Source organism: Rhyacophila brunnea, unplaced genomic scaffold, assembly GCF_057557595.1.
Source record: "Rhyacophila brunnea isolate RB1 unplaced genomic scaffold, BYU_Rbru_1.0 scaffold_19, whole genome shotgun sequence".
NCBI classification, from domain to species: Eukaryota; Metazoa; Arthropoda; class Insecta; order Trichoptera; family Rhyacophilidae; genus Rhyacophila; species Rhyacophila brunnea.
This window is the reverse complement of record NW_028232848.1, coordinates 27,414,204-27,435,252: the sequence shown is the minus strand read 5'-3', so window position 1 is coordinate 27,435,252 and position 21,049 is coordinate 27,414,204.

The following is a 21,049-nucleotide window of genomic DNA, read 5'->3' as shown; positions in this document are numbered from 1 at the left end:
TCTCTTCTTTAGTCAGTATCAATACAAGTTTAATCCATTTCTATCGGATCAATTGGTATTGCCACGTTATTGAAAAAAGTAATATTTTATACATATTATTTATACCATCACTAATAATTATTGCACAAGCATATTTTTTCATGGCGGATTCTTCCATTATTACTAACGTCATAGTGGCAGTTATTACTTTAAAAATAAAAACAACGATAAATAATTATATAACTTAGTAATATAAGTTAAAGTGTATATAAATAAACCAACGGCGTTCCAATAAGCGGTCCTTTTTATTGAGTGTGTAATTTAACAAGATAATCAAGAGCTAGTCGAATAATCTAGTTTATTAAAAGTTTTGTTTTTGTTTTGTTACGCCAAAGAAGTATAACTTCTAACGCGTATGCATAAGTATACACACCGATTTTTTTTAAATAAATTTTATCTCAATTAAGACATTTCAATTTTCTCTTTGCGACGTATATTCTGAGGACGAATCTCTGAAAAGGATCAGGCGCACCGCAAAAACGCCAGTAATCTCGTTCTATTCCAGCCATATTTTCCACACTTGAGCTTTCACAAGAAACGGAATGAAAAAACACAACAACAACGGAACTAAAAGCGAGCGGGGTAAAGGAACACAAAAACAATTTTCTCTGTAATTAAACATAGACGTCGCTTTTCGTCCACTCAGAGGTAAAGAAGCATAAATCGTTCCCATGATGCCTTTCATCTCATCTTTTAAACATACTTACACACATCTCTCATAATTTTTGCCGAAGATAGTGTAGGTAAAAGTATACAACCTCTATTATGATTACTTATATCAAACTTAAACTAAGACACGTTATATATATATTTATAATGTCCGATCGTAAGATGATCATATCATGGGCCTCCACAGTGTGGAGGTTTGTATTAACTTAACTATGCGGGAGAGAGTGGGAAAAAGAGATGAAATATTAAAAGAGGTGAAAGATGAGAGAAAACATAAAGAAGTGAATATCAGTGAGCGGTGGATAAAGAAAGAATATATTAAAGGTGTAAAGTGTAAGTAATAATGTATTAATTTTCATGAGAAAAGGTTGACGTCTGAGTTGCGCGATCGGATAAATATAACACCCACATTGCATTGCTTCCATGTTTGCTACACTTAATCGCTTAATTACATAGGTATATGCATTTTGCTGACACACTTACTCGTGTCAAATACACCAGCTTTATTGAAATAAATACCTACCAATCTATATTGGTATTGCTTTTTAGCATTGAAACAGGCAGTGAAGCAAATGATGCCAATAAATCCGAACGAAAAAACAAAGGAAATTTGATCGAAACCGTCAGAGTGATTCATAAATGGCATACAATTATTCAAACCAAATGGAATTATGAAAAACTCTTGATTTAAACCGTAATAATATGTACAAATAATTACTATCACTATTAGCAGTAATTATTTTAAAATATTCGTTTCTAAAAAATAATATCCGTTTCTTCAAGCGTAAAATCCGTGATTTCAAATAAATGTCAAATGTCATTATTTTTTTTTTAATTATTTTATAATGAAATTTGGATTTTGGTTGCTTCCCAAAAAGATACCGCTCTATAATTTGTTGACCTAACAAAAATAACATGAACATTAATAATTATTGTAAAGTGGCAACCCACTGCTCAAATACGAACACTCTACCAGTAAATTGTTGTGAGCAAATTACGAATAAAATGCCACGAACGTATTTTTTAAATTTGTAAATTTTAAATTCTACCATTAACGGTTTCGAAAAATAACTAGTTATTTCAAATTTAGTGATCTCTATTATATATCACAAAAATGACAACCACATTTGGAACTGCAAATAGAATATTTTCTTTTTGCAGAAAAGTAAATAATTATTAGAAACAATGAAATAAATAATAAAAAAAACTATTTAAAATCAGTCGTGAAACATAAAAAATTACGACTGATGAATAATATAAATAACTTTTCAATCAATCCCTATTTTTTTTATTTAATTAACAATAATATAGGTAGCTTCATTTGATGTTTTTTTTATGAATATATCGTCACTGTACATGCCATTGTTGTAACTCTCACTTTTCACTGAAGTGACATTTTGATGGAAATGGACTCATTGCATACTCTTACATGAACTGTCCAAGTATCATAAATCCCAAAAAAATATTTCATATCAAAATAATTTAAAACTATTTTTTAATCCATTTGTAACTTGACAAAAAATATTCCAGCCAAATGCGGTAACCCTCTAAACGTAAGCCACTGGTGTGTCAATAAAAGAAAATTCTCAATTTGGTTCGAATCCTGGGTCTGGCAAGTACACATATTGTTTTTCAATTTGTATGTGTCAGGGTATGGACCTAATAGGTTGAGCAAGTGGCTGACATCCATTTCTCGTAAAAAACAAAATCTGTCAATACAAACTTCCACTCTGTGGAGGCCCATATGATCCTATCAGGATCGGACATGGTCGAAAAAAAAAAAAAAAAAAAAAAGTAAATCCACTGCCAACAGTTTTTTTCACTTCCTGAACAATTTGATATATTTTGAAGCTTGGACAGTAAAAAAATATTATAGGTACACTATGGAAAATTATTCATATAGAATTAAGAAAAATACCGAAAAGTGTTAAAAATAAGGATTACTGACATTGAAACTAATATCCTTAAATTTATTTGGTACAATGGTATCTCTACAAATTACTGGCTAGTATTTAGGTATATTAATCAATATATAAAAAAAATGTTCCATCGAAAACAGCTTGAATTCTTAATAATATTGAAAACATTAAAAGAACTGTTGAATTGAATCGTGAATCGAAAGTGTGATTATATTAAGTTTTTCTTACAATGATAATAAAACATATTACTTACAACAATAATGAAATGTTTTAACTTCCATTATAATATTTAATTCTTCAGTAGCAACACCGAAATGATTGTCATCTTAAAATGCGAAAAGTGTGCCAACGCGCAACAGAATGCGAAAACTATCAAAATTGTTTCAAAACTGTCGGCAACAAAATAAGAGGGTAACACATTACATAACACGCGTCCCACCAACCAGGAGCCACGTGTTATGTTACCACGGGCATTCAGCATCATGAACTCACTCCACTCTACTCTCTCAGAGAAATGTGGACACAAATGAAAACATAATATGACTATCTGCATGTGCGGCGGAAAACACAGCAAGGTTACATTCTGTTTTTTTATTATTATTGTAAAGTTTTAGCACCTTTTTAGAAGGGACTAAAAAATAACAATAAAGTAGGTCCCTACACCATTTTACATAATTAAAACTTAAAACTTTGCTTTAGTTAAAAGTTAAGTTTAAATTAAAACAAATTCAGCAAAAATACACTAATTATTGCGATTACTAATAGGTATATTGAGATATAAAAAAAACTTCTGAAATATTATATAACATAATAATATATGTATAGATGTGTTAACAAGAGTTGATTCTAACCAATACTCACACAGACGCATTGTGTTAAAAAATGATATTTCACCTTTTTAAATCAAGATCAACGTGTACGCATGTTGTCCTCTTTTCGCTATTATAAGCGTGATAAGTAGGCGTAAGCAAGACAAACGGATACTTTTTGTAGATGTTGGGCAATGTCCGTTGCTTCAGAAATGCACTAATACACACAATCTTTCGTATTTGTGTTCGTATCCAAGTGAGACAAGCCAATTCAGTTCATTAAAAACTGTCGGCGATAACGAGCATAGAACATTTACAAATTAGCCTCGCCTACTTCTTGCATACGGGCCTTAATGTAGAATAGAATAGAACATATGAATGTTATTTTTTTTACGTATCAAAACAATGCTAACCTAATATTGTATATTTTTTTCATATATGAAAAAACAAAATCATATTTCAATTTTATTGAATCATCGTAAGTATATTGAGTCAATGACGCAATGTCCAATGAAACATTTTTCGTACAATAATATAACATAACGTTTTTATAGTGAGTTATTTTTTTGTCTATGGTTGGTTATACAGAGAGTGTAAAACTAGTGACGATTCAATGAAATGATTCAATAAATTCACATTCAATTCAATCACTGCACAATAATACAAATCGTTCGTTATCTGGACCTAGAGGCTGCCAAATCGACGAAGTTTTGTGAAATTGCACGGTGACGAAATACACGACCGAGAGTAGTATATTAATTTTGCGTGATCTTCATCCAACAGTGGTTTCATCCAGGCTGATAATTATAACGATTAAATGTTTTAAATAAAAATTATTTATCTAAACAACTATTTCACCTTCAAACAACGTGAAAAGAAAATGAGAATCGGAAGATATACATACACTCATGTAATTGAACTATTTAAAATGAGACACCGCCTTTTTAGGGGTTTGGGTTGAAATCCCGAAGGCCGGAATCCCGAAGGCTGAAATCCCGAATGCTGAAATCCCGAAAGGCTGAAATCCCAAAAGCCGAAATCCCGAAGGCTGGAATCCCGAATACCGAAATCCCAAACGCTGAAATCCCGAATGGCTAAAATCCCGAATGGACGGAATCCCGAAGGCCGAAATACCGAAAAAATAAATACAAATTGCGCATTCCTAACACTTACCTTGAATTGCGCAAATTTTAGAAGAGAGACAAAAACCCATTTGTTCTACAAAAAAATGGAAAGATTGAGCAATTAAAACTGTTTGTATTTTTTTATTTTTCGGGATTCCGGCCATTCGGGATTTCAGCCATTCGGGATTTCAGCATTCGGGATTTCGGCATTCGGGATTTCGGCCTTCGGGATTTAGGCTTTCGGGATTTCGGCCATTCGGGATTTCGGCCATTCGGGATTTCAGCATTCGGGATTTCGGCGTTCGGGATTTCGTCCAGCACTCCCTTTTTAGGTATAATAATATTATATTACGTTTACTGACTCATAATAATATGCAAAAATATCAATAGTCTTAATAATGATAATAGGTACTTAAATAGATAGCATTGAATAGGTACAATCATCATAACACTTAGAATCAAAATCAAACATGTCTATTTTTAATAAATTATTTAAATTGACATATTAATAATAATATTAATAGATATATACATAATATCATTTTTGGTAAGAGTCACATTTTGGCTGTCAACACATTACACTTTTTTTACCAATATAAATGTTTTTTTTTTTTTAATCTCCAATGTAAAGAGATGATACTTATTTATAATATTAATAAATTATTAGTGACTATACAATCCTATGTAAATCTGTGCCCCCTTATAAATATGTTTCTTAACAGATTTTTGTTTAGTGAAAATTGGGTGATGGTTACTTGCTCAACCTGTAAGATACATAGCCAGGGTCCAAATATACATTGAAAAACAACATGTAAATTTCTACACGACCCGGAATTTTAACCCGAGACCTACGACATTAAATTCCTGACATGTAACTCGACCATTGTGGGCATAATATTATAATATGGATCACGAAAACCACTACAAAATTGACTGAGCAATACTAGAAACATAATATATTATAGTTTTTGGTGGACACCTATCAAATTTTATCCAAAAAATAGACTTAATAAATCTAAATTTCATACATAAGCACATTATGACGTTTTGCAAATATTACCATTGTTATAAAATTGGCCATGATATCTGTATATATTTTTATACATCACATATAGACAAAAAATATGTATTAGATGAACGGAACAATATATCAAACTCCGTGAAAGTAAATATTATTAAGTCACTCGTTACTGAATATGAGCTTTACTTAAGGGGGGACATGCTCGTCGAAGGTCAAAATTGAGTTTTTATTGTATTTTCAAACCATGATCCTGGACACTCCTTTAACGTTGTAGACAATCTATTTATATAATTTTGAAGCCTTATTATCCTTTATAGTTATTTTAAACATTAGATGACTGCATAAAGTATTTTTGTTACATAAAATAGTATTCTTTTAAACCTCTCACTCTAATGTTTTAGAATATAGTCATATTTCGGTACATAACTGTGCAGTGGTGTTAAGATTTTTTATATTTATTAATTTTTAAACGCATTTATAAAACCATAAGTATAATTTATTACAAGATAATTTTTGTTAAATATTCGCGATAAAAAATTATATTGATAATCTCTGTGATCCCAAATTTGACAAGAATTAGGCATTTTATTATTCAAAAAATCGGCAAGATTAACACATTTGAAGATGATTCTAAAGATATTTATTATAAGCTATGTTTTTGACTATTCAAGTGTGATAAACATCTTATGAATAATGATTGCTTTATAATAATTATTGACCTAAGAATAAGGTAGTGTTTTTTTGAAATACGCCATTTCTTTTGTCATTCCCTAGTGGTTAAGCTACAACATACGGCCGTAGCCATAAATTGACAAACTATAATTAAAGTAGGGAGTAAAATCATGTTAACGCGCGTGTTTGAACATGTACATAACCGAATTTTTTTTTAATTTTTTTTTAAACGGTACATGTTCAAACACGCGCGTTAATATCATTTTACTCCCTACTTTAATTATAGTTTGTCAATTTATGGCTACGGCCGTATGTTGTAGCTTAACCACTGGGGAATGACAAAAGAAATGGCGTATTTCAAAAAAACACTACCTTATTCTTAGGTCAATAATTATTATAAAGCAATCATTATTCATAAAATGTTTATTACACTTGAATGGTCAAAGACATAGCTTATAATAAATATCTTTAGAATCATCTTCAAATGTGTTAATCTTGCCGATTTTTTGAATAATAAAATGCCTAATTCTTGTCAAATTTGGGATCACAGAGATTATCAATATAATTTTTTATCGTGAATATTTTACAAAAATTATCTTGTAATAAATTATACTAATGGTTTTATAAATGCCTTTAAAAATTAGTAAATGTAAAAAATCTTAACACCACTGCACAGTCATGTACCGAAATATGACTATATTCTAAAACATTAGAGCGAGAGGTTTAAAAGAATACTATTTTATGTAACAAAAATAATTTATGCAGTCATCAAATGTTTAAAATAACTATAAAGGATAATAAGGCTTCAAAATTATATGAATAGATTGTCTACAACGTTTAAGGAGTGTCCAGGATCATGGTTTGAAAATACAATAAAAACTCAATTTTGACCTTCGACGAGCATGTCCCCCCTTAAGTACATTATTATTATTTACACAAAATAATATACTTAAGTAAGACTTCCAGCCATCAATACCTAATATTAGTTAAGATAGCCGATTTTATGTGTAATATATATATTATATGATTTGATTCATTATATATTATTGTCTCAAGCTATATCATAAATGTATTTCACAGAAGAGAAATCAATACGATGCGCACACATTCGTAAAAAAAATAATTAAAAAAGAAAAATTAGCATCCGGAATGCGATGGTTTTGGGTCCAATTCGATTTAAATATTTTCAATTATTTACGTTTTTAATATGTTTATTTCTGAGATAATAATATTAAATTTCGTATATTATTGCAATGAATTAAAAAACAGTTTTATTGTAATACGGTTTGCCCAGATAAATGCAATGATTATGAATACAAAACACATAATAACATTTTTTTTTTAATCAAAACAATATATAATTCATGTTTATTAGTGATTGAATATTATTCCAAGGGTAGGTAACTTACTGCATCCAGATAACTTTTAGACATAAATTATATCAGTATGAATTTTTGGTATTGTGACTTTATAATAATTTATATTCAATAACCTCAACCCAATAATTTTTCAGATACTTCCTATCTTGTTTCAGGTATAGGCTGTGATCGAGACTTATCATTTAGAGAATTCTCGACAAATATAGAGAAAAGATAGTGCTTGAATCTCAATAAATATTTTTTCAGAGTAAGTAGGTATTCGAGATTTTCATGACTCAAGAAATCATAAGTAGAATCTCGAGAATTTGAGAAATTTGTAATTTAAAACGGAAATTTAATTCGGCGATATAAATTTTTTTGTCAAGAAAAGCTAATTTGGTGCGAAAAATCTAAAAATAAAAAAGGTCTCGACTTTAATGTGAAATTGTTAAAATTAGTTAAAACAAGATAAAAAGATATTTCTCGAGATTTTCAGAAATTAATAAACCAATCTTGAATTCTCGAAAAAAAAAATATTTTCTTATCTCCAAAAAAGGTCAAAAAATCACAAAGTCTAGTTCCATGTCAGCGATATTACTTTTTGAATCAAATCTTTTATCGTTTTACTTTGCAGAAGTAAACCGGCGACATACAATATACGAGTTGAAACATGAAGCAATATAGATAAAAGGACGCACTTTGATGAGGCCGGCATACAAAACATATAAATGATATCACCGCATAGGCAAACGCAAAGAAATAAGAGGAGAGACAAACGGGGTGCGCGAACAAAATTCCAAAAATGGCTCGCCCGAACACAAAACACTGAGACGTTTTCAAATCACACTAAACCCAATTTCCCAACAGCGGAAGCGGAGCTTTCCCGGGCTGTTGATTTCCAATCCCATGCCAGGCATGCCGGAAGCAACCCCCAACACCCCCTAGTCGATCCCCCTCGCCTCTTTTTCGCGGGAAAGCCTCCGCTGTACCGCCGGCGAGAATCTCTGCTATGTCCTTCTTGGTAATACTCAGACCAGCAATAGGAACGCTTTGGGTTTATGTAAACAGAAAATATTCTCAGGATATTTTCTACTTTTTTTATTTATTCAACAATTTGTTGGAAAATTTTGTAAGGGTAGTAAAATATAAAAATCTGGAACAACTAAATGAAAATGGTATCTATAAAATTTAGCATTCTTAGCAACATGATACAAAACGAGTATACCTACAATGAATTTTAACTATAGATGGTCGTATTGACGTATCAGCATTAATATTATAGATGTCGCATCGTCGCTATAGGATTTGTTTCCCGAATATCCATTTTTGTCGAAATCGACATTTTAATGCAGTTCAATTTCTTTTATCGAACTCTACCGAAATCATTTATAAAAACAATATATTTTTATCTAGGAACAGAGATATTTTTTTAAAAAACTCGAATACGCCATGTTAAGTTACAATTACTCCGTGTTGTTCTCCCGAATGTCCAACTATTCGTACCTGAATATCCAAGTTAATTTCGGTCGAAATATATCTCTGGCTGAGTGTTTATTTCCCGAATATGACTTTAGCCAATCAAACCGCGCTCACGCCGTGCATCTCGCTCCCACATTCACGCTGTCTAGCTCTAAAATAATCACGCCCACTGTCATATTTTTCGGCCGTCCGGAGACTTCTTTCAAATTTCGTCTTATTGATATTGTTTTTAACGTTACTATTGTTTTAATAGTGAATTCATCAAATTTGAAGAGATCATTCATAGCTGATACATCACCAGTTCGCCCTGAACTTACAGTAGAGTTGTGGAAGTGAGTATTTTAACCTAAATAACCGCATTTTGTTTTGATAAATGACACAAAATCCCAACGGTTATATGAATTCTACAGTATGACCCGGCAACTACTATGACGTAAAAAATAATTATTATTTCAAATTATTATTAATCAAACATTGTTTGTCTTTATTTTGCTTTTAATCTAGGTATTTCTATGAAAATAAAGGCGATGCTATTATTTATTTTTGAATGCGCTGACTTAATTTAATTTAATATGTATGTTAATAACTATTTATTTGGTGGATATTATATACTTATATAATTTATACATGCTATTATTTTGTGTTGTTATTCCTTACAATAGTAAATATATAATATTTATTTGGTGGTTTGTAATAAGTTTAATTGTCAATTATAGAAATATATAGATATAATAATATACAGATATATATAAATAGATTTTTTTTTTTGGAAAAAGTATTAATATAAAATTGTTAGCAAGTACGAGTAAGTACCATCATAAAATATTGGAGAAATGACCGTGACGTCGGTTAGTATAGGTAGTATTTTCTCAGAAGTGATTTTTAAAAATTATGTAAGTATGTTCAATTATTAGAATGGTACATTCTAAAATCTTGTGAATTATTCGTCCAATAAAAAAATAGTTTATTACTTAAAAACTATTTTATTACTTAATCCGAAAAAAAATCGAAAAAGCGATTGCCGCATGTTATTATTACATACGAACTTGGGTAATTACGATCATTAAGTATTTAAATAGTAGAGGTAATTATTAACAATTATCGTGTAAATAAATATAACATTTGAGGCGCGTACTTTTTGACCACTCAGTAATCTGTGGGCCGTGCAGCAATACGCTACGGTCTTAAATCCCGAACGTCCATGTTTTGTCCCGAATATCCATAATTCTGAGAGAGCGCTAAAAATTTCCCGAATATCCACAGTGAGTACTTGTAAATAAAACGCATTTTCTGTGCATTTAATGATTTATACCAGTATATTATTCTTGGAATCTATTCTTAGATAATGTTGCAATCATACAGTATAGAAAGAATGATTGATATATCTACTGATATTAAAATATACGACAGTGAAATTTGTTTTTCGTCTCCTGTAAAATTGACATTTGGTCTATTCGGGAAACAAATCCTATAGCGACGGCATGTTAACAATTTTTCACGTATTATCTAGTAAATAATACGTTTATATTGACTTTATAAAATTTATAATATTTTTTTTAATTAATTAAAGTATATCTAGTAAAATAGCTAGTCCACAATTTGAACAAAAGTTACTTATCGTATTAATTTGACATGACCTATCATTCAAAAGTGTGATATCTATTATTACAGAAGTTGTCAGTGATCGCAGAATAATTATTATTTTTTAAAATTACATAAAAATAACAAACTAAAATAACATAAATATTTCATTAATATCTGTAAAAGTTATCCATACGCAAATATTATAGTATAATATGATGTGTACCATTAAAAAAGCTAATATATTATATATATTATCTACATAGGTATGTAGTTTTAAATAATCACACTCAACTTAAAAGTACCCTTTTCTCTCTATATGTTATATTGTTTTGACTGGCTGCTATATCTGCAAAAATATGCTTAATTATCCTTAAGTACTTTTGATGTAACATTATGTTGTATTAAAATATCATGATATGCCATTATTTTTATATTTTTATTTTACAAATATTATTATGATGGTAGATTTTTTTTTGCTTAATCAAGGAGTATAAAGCTATAGAGTTATATTATATTATATTCAAGAAATAATTTACTTCACCAGATAATAATAAAACATGGGTTCCATAATGCTACGAGTATATGTGAGATTATGGATTTTTACATTTAATAGTATCTATGTATAATTTTCAAAAATTATTCTTCAAGGAAACGACTAGGTACTCAATGAAATTACTATAATTTTCTTGAATTATTGAAGCATTTTTAATAATGGAAAATATCAGAACTTTACTTTGGGTATATATTTTCTTAATTTATGTCAAACGAATATCGAATAAAAATGTAAGCGGCTTATAGCCGTTGTTTATAACGACAGCTTTGTCAGTATTAAAGACTAATTTTGTCAACAAACGGATCATGTTTTGACTACAAACCTGGTTTTAATCCCACCTTGATGTTCAGAATACCAAATATACATCTATAAATCACTTATTTAATACGTAAAAAGGTAGCACAGGCTTGGACAGATAGACATTTTATTATCTTGAAAAATAATAATAAACTGACCGTGAGGTACGATATACGTCACGCTGTTTTTAATTTCGTCTATGCTTCATTTCCGCTCCTGAGTTAAAGCATATGGATACCACACGGTGTTTTTAAGGTTTCCTGTCACTTGCCAGTCTTCTAGCAATCATTTTGTAGCGCCACCGTATAGGTAAACTCTGTGGATGGTATTTAGTGACCTTCCAGAACGCCAGAACAGCTAGTCAGGTTGAAATAACAACATACTGTTATCTTTTCTGTATTTTCATAAAATTATGCATGTTGGTAGGTATATATTGATATTTTAATGGATTTGAAATGATATCTCATTCATATTCACCGTATTTGCAATGAAACATTTAATAAATGATTTATTTTTATTTTTTTGAATTCTTCGATCCTGGATATAATAATATTTTCGGCTGGGCAGTTAAAATGTTTCAATAATTATTCAGAGTGCTGGACAGTAATAAAATTAAGTGAGATTATGCTGGCTGTTTTTGAGGGAGTAGTCCTGCGAATAATTTATGGTTCTTGTGTATTAGGTGAAATCATGAATTTGTGTATCTTGATTAAATGAATTCGGTAGGTACAGCTCATGCAGTACATATCGATATGTATGGGTTTACGTAGGGTGTTGATTTATACTTTTCCACTTATTAAAAACACGGATTCAGGGACATTAAGTATTACCTAAGTATATTTCGTTTGACAAGTAATAATTAAATATTAACAACATTTGTAAATGCACGCTTTGGCGCGAAAAGGTGGAAAATTGTATTTAGAGGCGACGTTTAAGGCTGGGAGTAGGTTGCCAACTGACCGTACCTACTCTCGATTCTTCGTCCGCCCAGACAGAGATAACGGTAACTTTCTTTTTTTTTGTTTTGCTGTGCATCCTGGTCTAGCCTTGACTCATTTACGGTTACAATAATATTATCATTATATTCCCAACTCTGTCGATTGGAGGATTTTTGATGGAGGATTTAGGCATTATAATATTTGGTATCAATATATAACGGAAGCAGGTGTTATATAAAAGTTCTAATAGGTAAAGAAAGGCTCAATTTAAAGCTTGGATGGACGATTAAAATTAGGGTTAGTGAATAGCAGTAGATTACTATTACAATTTGAAATCTGAAGTCAAAGTTGATGAAAATCACGACTTCCACATTGTTCATTTAATTTTAAAGTAACATATCACTAGCCCATCGTACAACTTTTTATAATTAAAAAATAACTACAATTAATTATTGTGATATTAAATTTAATAACGGCCATACTATAATAGGTACTGTTTCATTTGACTTATATGCGCCCATACATATTGTATAGTAGTGGTATAAAATTCAAATTAATATAGCATCTTGATCTCAAAGTTTGCATCCCCTGCTAGCTATACTCCCGCTTGAGGCTTTCCACGGCCGCGACAAACAAAACGTATAAATATTTCAACCACTGTTATAGGTACTGATTTATCTACAGTTACCCTATGAACTGTTTCACCTTACAATTCCAGTCAACGTAACATTATTTTATTACTCGCATATTTACTTCATCTTTCCACACCTCAGCCTCTGAGCATAATATATGTGATATTTTCATCGGTCCAACGCAACTATTTTTCATCTTTTTTTTTTGTTAATAGTAAATGAAGGTCAACCACATTGAATTACGGAGTCCGTAAGAGTGAGCCAATAATCTTAAGGATCGAAGAATTAAAGTATTACAAGTGAAATCTCTGTATAAATCAATAATTAACAGCTTTAACATAATATTCAAATTGAATAAGTCGACTTGGTTATTTTACTTGAAGCAGTATATAATTCTTAGCTACTCAATTATTATGACCAACAAAAACATAGACCCATCAAAACCAACACATTCTGCACCATACTCGGTCTTAATCAGGCATATCATGAGGCCCTAAGTTTGAGTATGAATATATATAGTCCATTAAAAAACCGCCATTAATGAATAAAAGTATTTTACAGTATTTTAGCAAAAATCTTAGTCGAATTTTCATTCCATCATCATGTTCGATTCTAAAATATGAGCCTTCACACAATGGAGGTTGTATTTACAATGTTTTTATTTTTTCGAGAAATTGGTGTTATCGACTCGAGAGTGACTGAGGAGTATTGATATTTTTTACCAATACTTGAATATCGATATTTTTCTTTGAATACAATACCGATAGTGGTATTTTAATTCTAAGATCGATACGTTTACCTAAAAAAATGTCTACTTATTCATAATGGATGATTTTTTTGGTGCACCTACAGTAATTTTCTGATACAATACTTATAATTATTTATCGATACTTTTCTTCATATAAATAAAACATTACCAGTATTAACATTAATTTATTTTAACACAGCTGTAAGTACAGTTGTTGGATTACGTCAGTTGTATAAATTAGTATCCTTTCTAAGTTCGCTTCACAAATTGGAATCACAAATATTGCTAATTAAAACATTGGTAAAAAAAATACTTAACGCATATATTTCATTAGTTGATAATGTCCCCTCGAATTAGATAAAACCGGTGGTGATTAATATTAAGATAAGTAGAACTATCACTAGGTACAGTTTGCTTTTTATTGTATTAATATGAAGCAGCCATGTTACTCAGCATTAAATGAATGACACACTTTAATATGTAGGTTTTGTTATTTAAACAAAATACTAGAACAACAATAATTTTTAGCGTTTACGCATATCATAACTAGATCAGTAGTGTTTGTTCTTATTTGTAATTACGATACTATCTATCGTAATAAACTATATACTGCATTAATATAAATAAGAAGGACAATCTATGAATCCACACTCAACTCATCGAGTCAGTCACAAGACGTGCTACTATTATCACGAGTTCTTCACTCGACATAGTACATCCGTTATTCCACTCGAATCAAGTCTCTCAGTGCATTCTTGTAATTAATCTCTTGATCATATTGATCTCATCACAACATAATTATTACCTCGCGATTATAATCTCACGTCATCATTCTTACCATTGCATTTATTTCATTTTGTACTGACGTGAAACGATCATCACACTTCTAATTAAGTGGTGACCTCCACGTAATTAACACTTATGAAAAAAATACTCTATTCTATCAATTATTGCAGAGCGTTGGTGCAGACCCTTTTTTGAGTTGCTCCGCTCCTAATACTTGCTCCGGCTCTGCTTAAGGGTCTGCTCCGCTTCGGTTAAAAAGTTTTAATAAATATCATATGTATACAAATGTTAAAAAATAAGTAGTTTTAAAATAATCGTCATTTCCATTATTAATTCTATTAAACAAAATCATCGACAGCAAATCATCTCTCATTATTGGCCTCTTCTGTCAAAATAGTGAGGCTCAAGCTCAGCAGTCAAAAAGCACTACAACTTTTCGGTGCTCCGGCTTCGCTCCTACTCCGAGCTCCGCTCCAACGCTTTCAATTATTATACTCTAGTCTTAGATTATAGAAAAATATAGATAGAGCGATAGTGAGTGTTTGTTCCCGAACAGATGACGAATTTTTTCTCGCGCTTGGGTCAGCCCCACCACGCGTCCTTCACGCCCCTTTCAAGGGTTTTTCGGAAATACGTGACAGTGTGCGTGAACATTTGCTTGGCGTAGTGTTGCCAGATTTCGAATTATTTTACAAGCGATTTAATTTTATATTATATTAATAAATATTAGCAGAGTGAATTTTGGTAATACGAAATATATTTAGGTAACACACAATCTCAAAAATACGAATAATATTTATTACATTCCTATTTATAGTGTTTGGAGAAATAAAAAAAACATGTTTTCATAAAATTTTATTTATTATTAATCAAATAATACATTCAATTAACGATTCAAACATATTTGCTAAATAAATTATGTAGCTGGTACCTACCGACTTAGAAGTATAAGTAAAGAAAAATATAAAGCGTCAATTACATTGAGCTACTTTACGAGCTGTTTGTTGGCAAATTTAAAAGCGGGCGATTCAGCTACTGCGATTGTGATGATGACACACAAAACTTTCCATTCGCTGAGAAGCCACAAGCCAGCGACTATTTTGACAGAAAGTAGTTCGTTTTTTCACCGGGAGGTTGTTACTGCGCAGACGCAGTAGGCCCACACGCCGGCGTATAGCGTGTAAAGTTGACCGGCTTACAAATCTATGGATACATGCTTTTCCATCCACCACCCGCCACGTCTCAACACCCTTTCAGGCATATACCGTGGCGTAACGAACGAGAAGCGTCTTTCAAAATTGTGCTGGTAGCATTCCCTTTCAACCGATGAATGGGAACACTACCAGAGGATGTGATTGGCACCCTGCTATTTAAAGCATTCTACATAAGCATGTATCGAATTTTATAAAACCAAGCTGATAGAGCTCGTTGACGAAGCCACCGTGACCGGTTAAGAACTAGGAAGTCCAATGGTCTGGAGTCTTTTGGTTATCTCCATGCGCCACATACTATTCGGAAAGAACAAAGACGTTTACACAAATCTGAAAAAATCAGACACATAAAACAAAATTACGTAAATTTACAATCATATAGTAGGTACATCGTTTACACAAATCTAAAAAAATCAGACACATAAAACAAAATTACGTAAATTTACAATCATATAGTAGGTACATCGGAGATGGCACGTTTTAAAGAGGCAAGTGTCGCGTTCGATAAATGCTGGAGAACACGTTATGAGCAGCTAACACTAAAAATGAGACATATTTAGTTTAAATGCGAATAAAATATGTATTGGAATTTGCTAGGAATATAATTCTGAAAATTAAACATGAATTTTAATATAAAACGAAAATTCATATAGACATTCAAGGAATAAGAAATTATAGCCCTTGGTTTTGGATTAGTTTTTTTTTTAAATTGTCGTTTTGTATACAAGTTTTTCAACAAACTCTGACGTTTCGAAATATAGTGTGGTACTTACGAATCCGATAAATAAGTGATAAATGATATTTAAAAACTACCGCTATATTTTATACACCAGCAGCCGTAGCTGATTTATTCATACAACTTACAGATAAGCTTGAATACGAAATATTAAAATATGTGTATAATATCGCAAAATGTGTAATATTATTTTAAAACAGATGAAATCAAAAATCACAAATCTGGCAACATTTTTACCCACACTTGCAGAATTCTGGCGTGTACGCAACGAAATGTAAGCTAATCAAGGAAATGATTTCAGATTACAGAATAATATAGAATAATCACTGTTTATGAAGTACTCATAAGTGGAAAGTAATCCCATCTTCCTGTTTTTGGTTCCTAGATGTGTTTTGACATCGTTTTATAGAACAAGACGGCATATTTTCCGATTTTCTTGTAGATGTTGCCTGCACAATGTCAGTTTATCGACTGACTGCCATTTTTGTGGCGTGTTGGCTATGCACTTGCTAAAACATGACTCACTAAAATCGGCTATTGCGGAGGGCTTGACTCTAGTTCTCAGGAAGTTTACAAGTATTTATTTTTATACTTGATAAATGCTTTGCGATGAAATTATCAAAATTACTTTCTTCATTCACAATACGACAATAATAAAGAAAACATTTTTATTCAATTTGTTTTTCTTTATTGTAACGACATCCGGGTACTAATAGAACTCATAATTTCTTCGTTTAACCTACTTCCCCAAAGCTATGACTTGTTTGTATTTGCCTAGGCCTTCTAGTGTACTGCCAGTAATCTTTCCTAGAATTGCTAGAGTAATATAGTGTAAGTCAAATTAAAAGTACAAATATGGAAGGAGATATTTCTTAGTTAAGATCTTAAAAGTCCCATTAATCTGTAGTCAACAAAAAATATTTTTTTGGAAACTATATCCGTCCGCCATCTCTAGATATTCTCTACCCATTTAAAAATCAATGGAAAACTGTATTAAATGGAGTCTATCTCATTGTTTTTGTTAGTTACCTTTTACTTCTATAATATTTTCTCGTACTTTGCGTTGCCTGTTCATTTTGCCCGGATATTTATTTGATAATAATTTATGTTTTTGTTTGTGCCTTGAGCCCTGGAAATTTATTTTAATTTTCCTAAATGAACAATACCTACCTATAATCTTTGTTTATTAATTATAGATGTTAAATGATTATTTTTCGGAGAAATAATATTATTCTGATACATTTAATAGGTATTTGTTAATGAAATTTATTAAACAGAAATTACCTTACAAAGAATAAATAAGTGCTTACTAATAAAAATGAAAAATTTAATTAGCATTTTCACTTCTAAGTATAACATAATGTGGGTATTCATAGAGTGAAGGTTATAATACGAATACCTAGTAATTAGTTATTCATCCAATCCATAGTCTGGATCTAATACACATTGAAAACAATAGCATGTTTAAGCAAGCAAATATTAGTAGTAGATTAGATAGTAGTAGGTATTAAAATTGACCAATAGTTAAAATTTGTAGCTATTAGTATGTCACGCCGTAGCATAAGCCGGCTCGCACATCACAACTCGCATCGTGTGCCTAACCGCCATAAATCAAAGCTTCCGAGAACGGACAGGTGGTGTTCTTTGATAAAATCTCGAACATCTGCCTAGCGATATCGACATTCGCCGCATCGGAGAGTCTCTCGTCTGCCATTTTTATTGTGTTGATTGTATGAAAAAACGTCAAACGCGGTGACTTGCGATGAGCGAGCAATGACAGTGTAGACAGAGATAGAGACAGAAATGGCCGATGGCCGCGGGCTGTGCGCTTGCGCGGAGTCGACTTTTTTTAGATACAACATGCAGGCTGTAGCAGAATGCAACATGTTGCATGCAGGATCGTCGCAGCGTCGAGTTGCATCGGCCAATCTGCAAAGCTCCATTTGATAACGTTTGTTTCTTGGTTTACAATGACGTCACATCGACGAATTCGTCGTAAAACGCATGCGGCAAGTTCTGATGTGTGAGCCCTTTAATGGATAAATGCGACGGATGAGGCGTAAACTCGGGAGATACAGGGTTCGATTCCCCGTCGGGGAGACTTAATTTTTTCAAAAAAGATTTTTTCTATTGGTTATAATATACTATCTCAGAAAGTGTTCTTCAAAATTATATAAATGTTTAAATAGCATGTGGTTTTTTCTAGACACAGTTTTTAGATATATTTTCAAAATCGATATTTTAGTGTTGTTTATCTAAACAAATTTTAAGTCAATAGATGCTAGAATATCATTTTTAAGACAAACGGTTAACATTATATTCTATCAATAGATTTACAACGGTTTCATAATTACACTGGTTATATTGATATCAATTTATTATTAGTCGGAAATCATCTCTTTGAATAACTGCTATCAATATTTAGTGCGATAGCATATTATTATGAAGCATGTAAATCTTGGTTGTACACTCATAGCTGAAGATCGTGACCATATTTGAATTTCGTCATCCTTTGAGCGACCAAGACTTTCCATCCTTCTCGATCTTTCGCTTCTCTCAGGGCAGAATGGATGGTGCCCCCAGTCAGCTCTTTCACTTGGTCGATCTAGCGCACAAACGCTCTTCCTCTCCTTTGCCTTCTCTGGAGGCCACCCAAAACCACCCATCTCTCCATGTTGTCCGGTCCGCGCCCGACAATATGTCTAAAAAATTGCAGAATTTGTATTCGACAGGTTGTAGAGAGCCTTTTCTTTATCTGCCCATTGACGGGATATCACAAGCGTTATGTAGATGGATTAAGACCTAACCCTATGTTAACTCTGTAATTTTTACTCACAATATTTCAGCCAGTCAGCTTAGTCTGATTAACTGTGACTCTTTTGATCATACAGGTCCTCTATTTTGAAACTAAGCACCTTACATTATCAAAATTCATTTCTAGTATTAACTGTGGTTATCTAGTTGTCAAATACGATACCTACCTGAACTGAACTAATTCTTTGGCAAGTTTATCTGGACATTAGGCTGATCGAATCATCTTATCGTGTTTATATATTTTCGTGTACCGTTTGAATTATTCTCTGTTATTGTTGATTAATTTCTGTGAACTCTGAATAAATACTAAAACAGGAAATATTTATATTTTATAAATAAACCTTCATATAATATAATTAAAGTCAATCAACACATATATAAACATAAGAAGAGGTAATAAATGTATTATCGATGATACGTATTAATGAAGTAAAATAACGTATAATGTAAATTATCAGAAAATTGTACTAAATTGCATGATTCGTATCCTGTCACTAGATACGGCTAGTAGCATAATAGCCAGTTTACACGTATTGTCGCAACCATGACGATAAAAATAAATGCAAATGTATGTTGTAAGACTGCGTGCATGTATAAAAAATTTATCAGCTTCCGAAGAAAATACTAACTACACCACCCAAGAGATTTTTTGATTTGCCATAATTCACTCATAAGTTTTCTGCAATCTGTGCATTAATAATTATACATACGAGATCTTTTAGATTCCTACGTATATTCTAATTATAATAATCAACACATCTGATGATATATCCTTATAACAAAAATGTAAGTAGGTCAGTATTTTTATTTCGTTTAGGAATTTAAACAGGTCTCTATTTCAAACTACAAAATATCTATAACAAAAATACCCAGTCTTAAATCGACTTTTAAACGCATAGGAAAATGTTTCGTTTAGTGTGCAAATCGTAGGATCGGATGGATATTTTAAGCTTGTGGGTAAATGAGGGTGGAGTCCTGACAGACAAAAGGTCACAGTATAGTGGTGTTAGATTTGTCTAAATATAACTTGAATGTGCTAAACTCGGTTTTCATTATATTATTAATGTCACTATGGTGACAAATACTCATTGCTTAACTCTTTTTTTTCGACCATGTCCGACACTTATAGGATCATATGGGCCTCCACAGAGTAGAGGTCTGTATTGACAGATTTTGTTTTTTACGAGAAATGGATGTCAGCCACTTACTCAACCTATTAGGTTCATACCCTGACTCACACACAAATTGAAAAACAATATGTGTACTTGCCAAACCCAGGATTCGAACATGAGACCCACGGCGTGATAGTCCAACGCTTAAGCCACGCGGCCACCGTGGGTGTCAAAAAAGTTTACACATGGTTAATTTAAAATGTGATATGTCATTATTTTTATATCACAAAATGATTCATGTAGTGCCAGATTAATACCGTTTAAATAGTTTTTTTTTTTATAATATGACGTATATTTTTATTCTTGTCGACAAGCAACGACATAGTTTTATAACTAATGTAAATTATAATAATTGTCGCTAATAAAACAAATTATCCCTTAAGAATATATGAAATTATTGAATGATATTCAAAAATACAGTCAGTGACGTCCCTAGACAAAATGCCGCCCCTAAGCATCGCCAAAATGCCTCCCTATTTTTATACAGT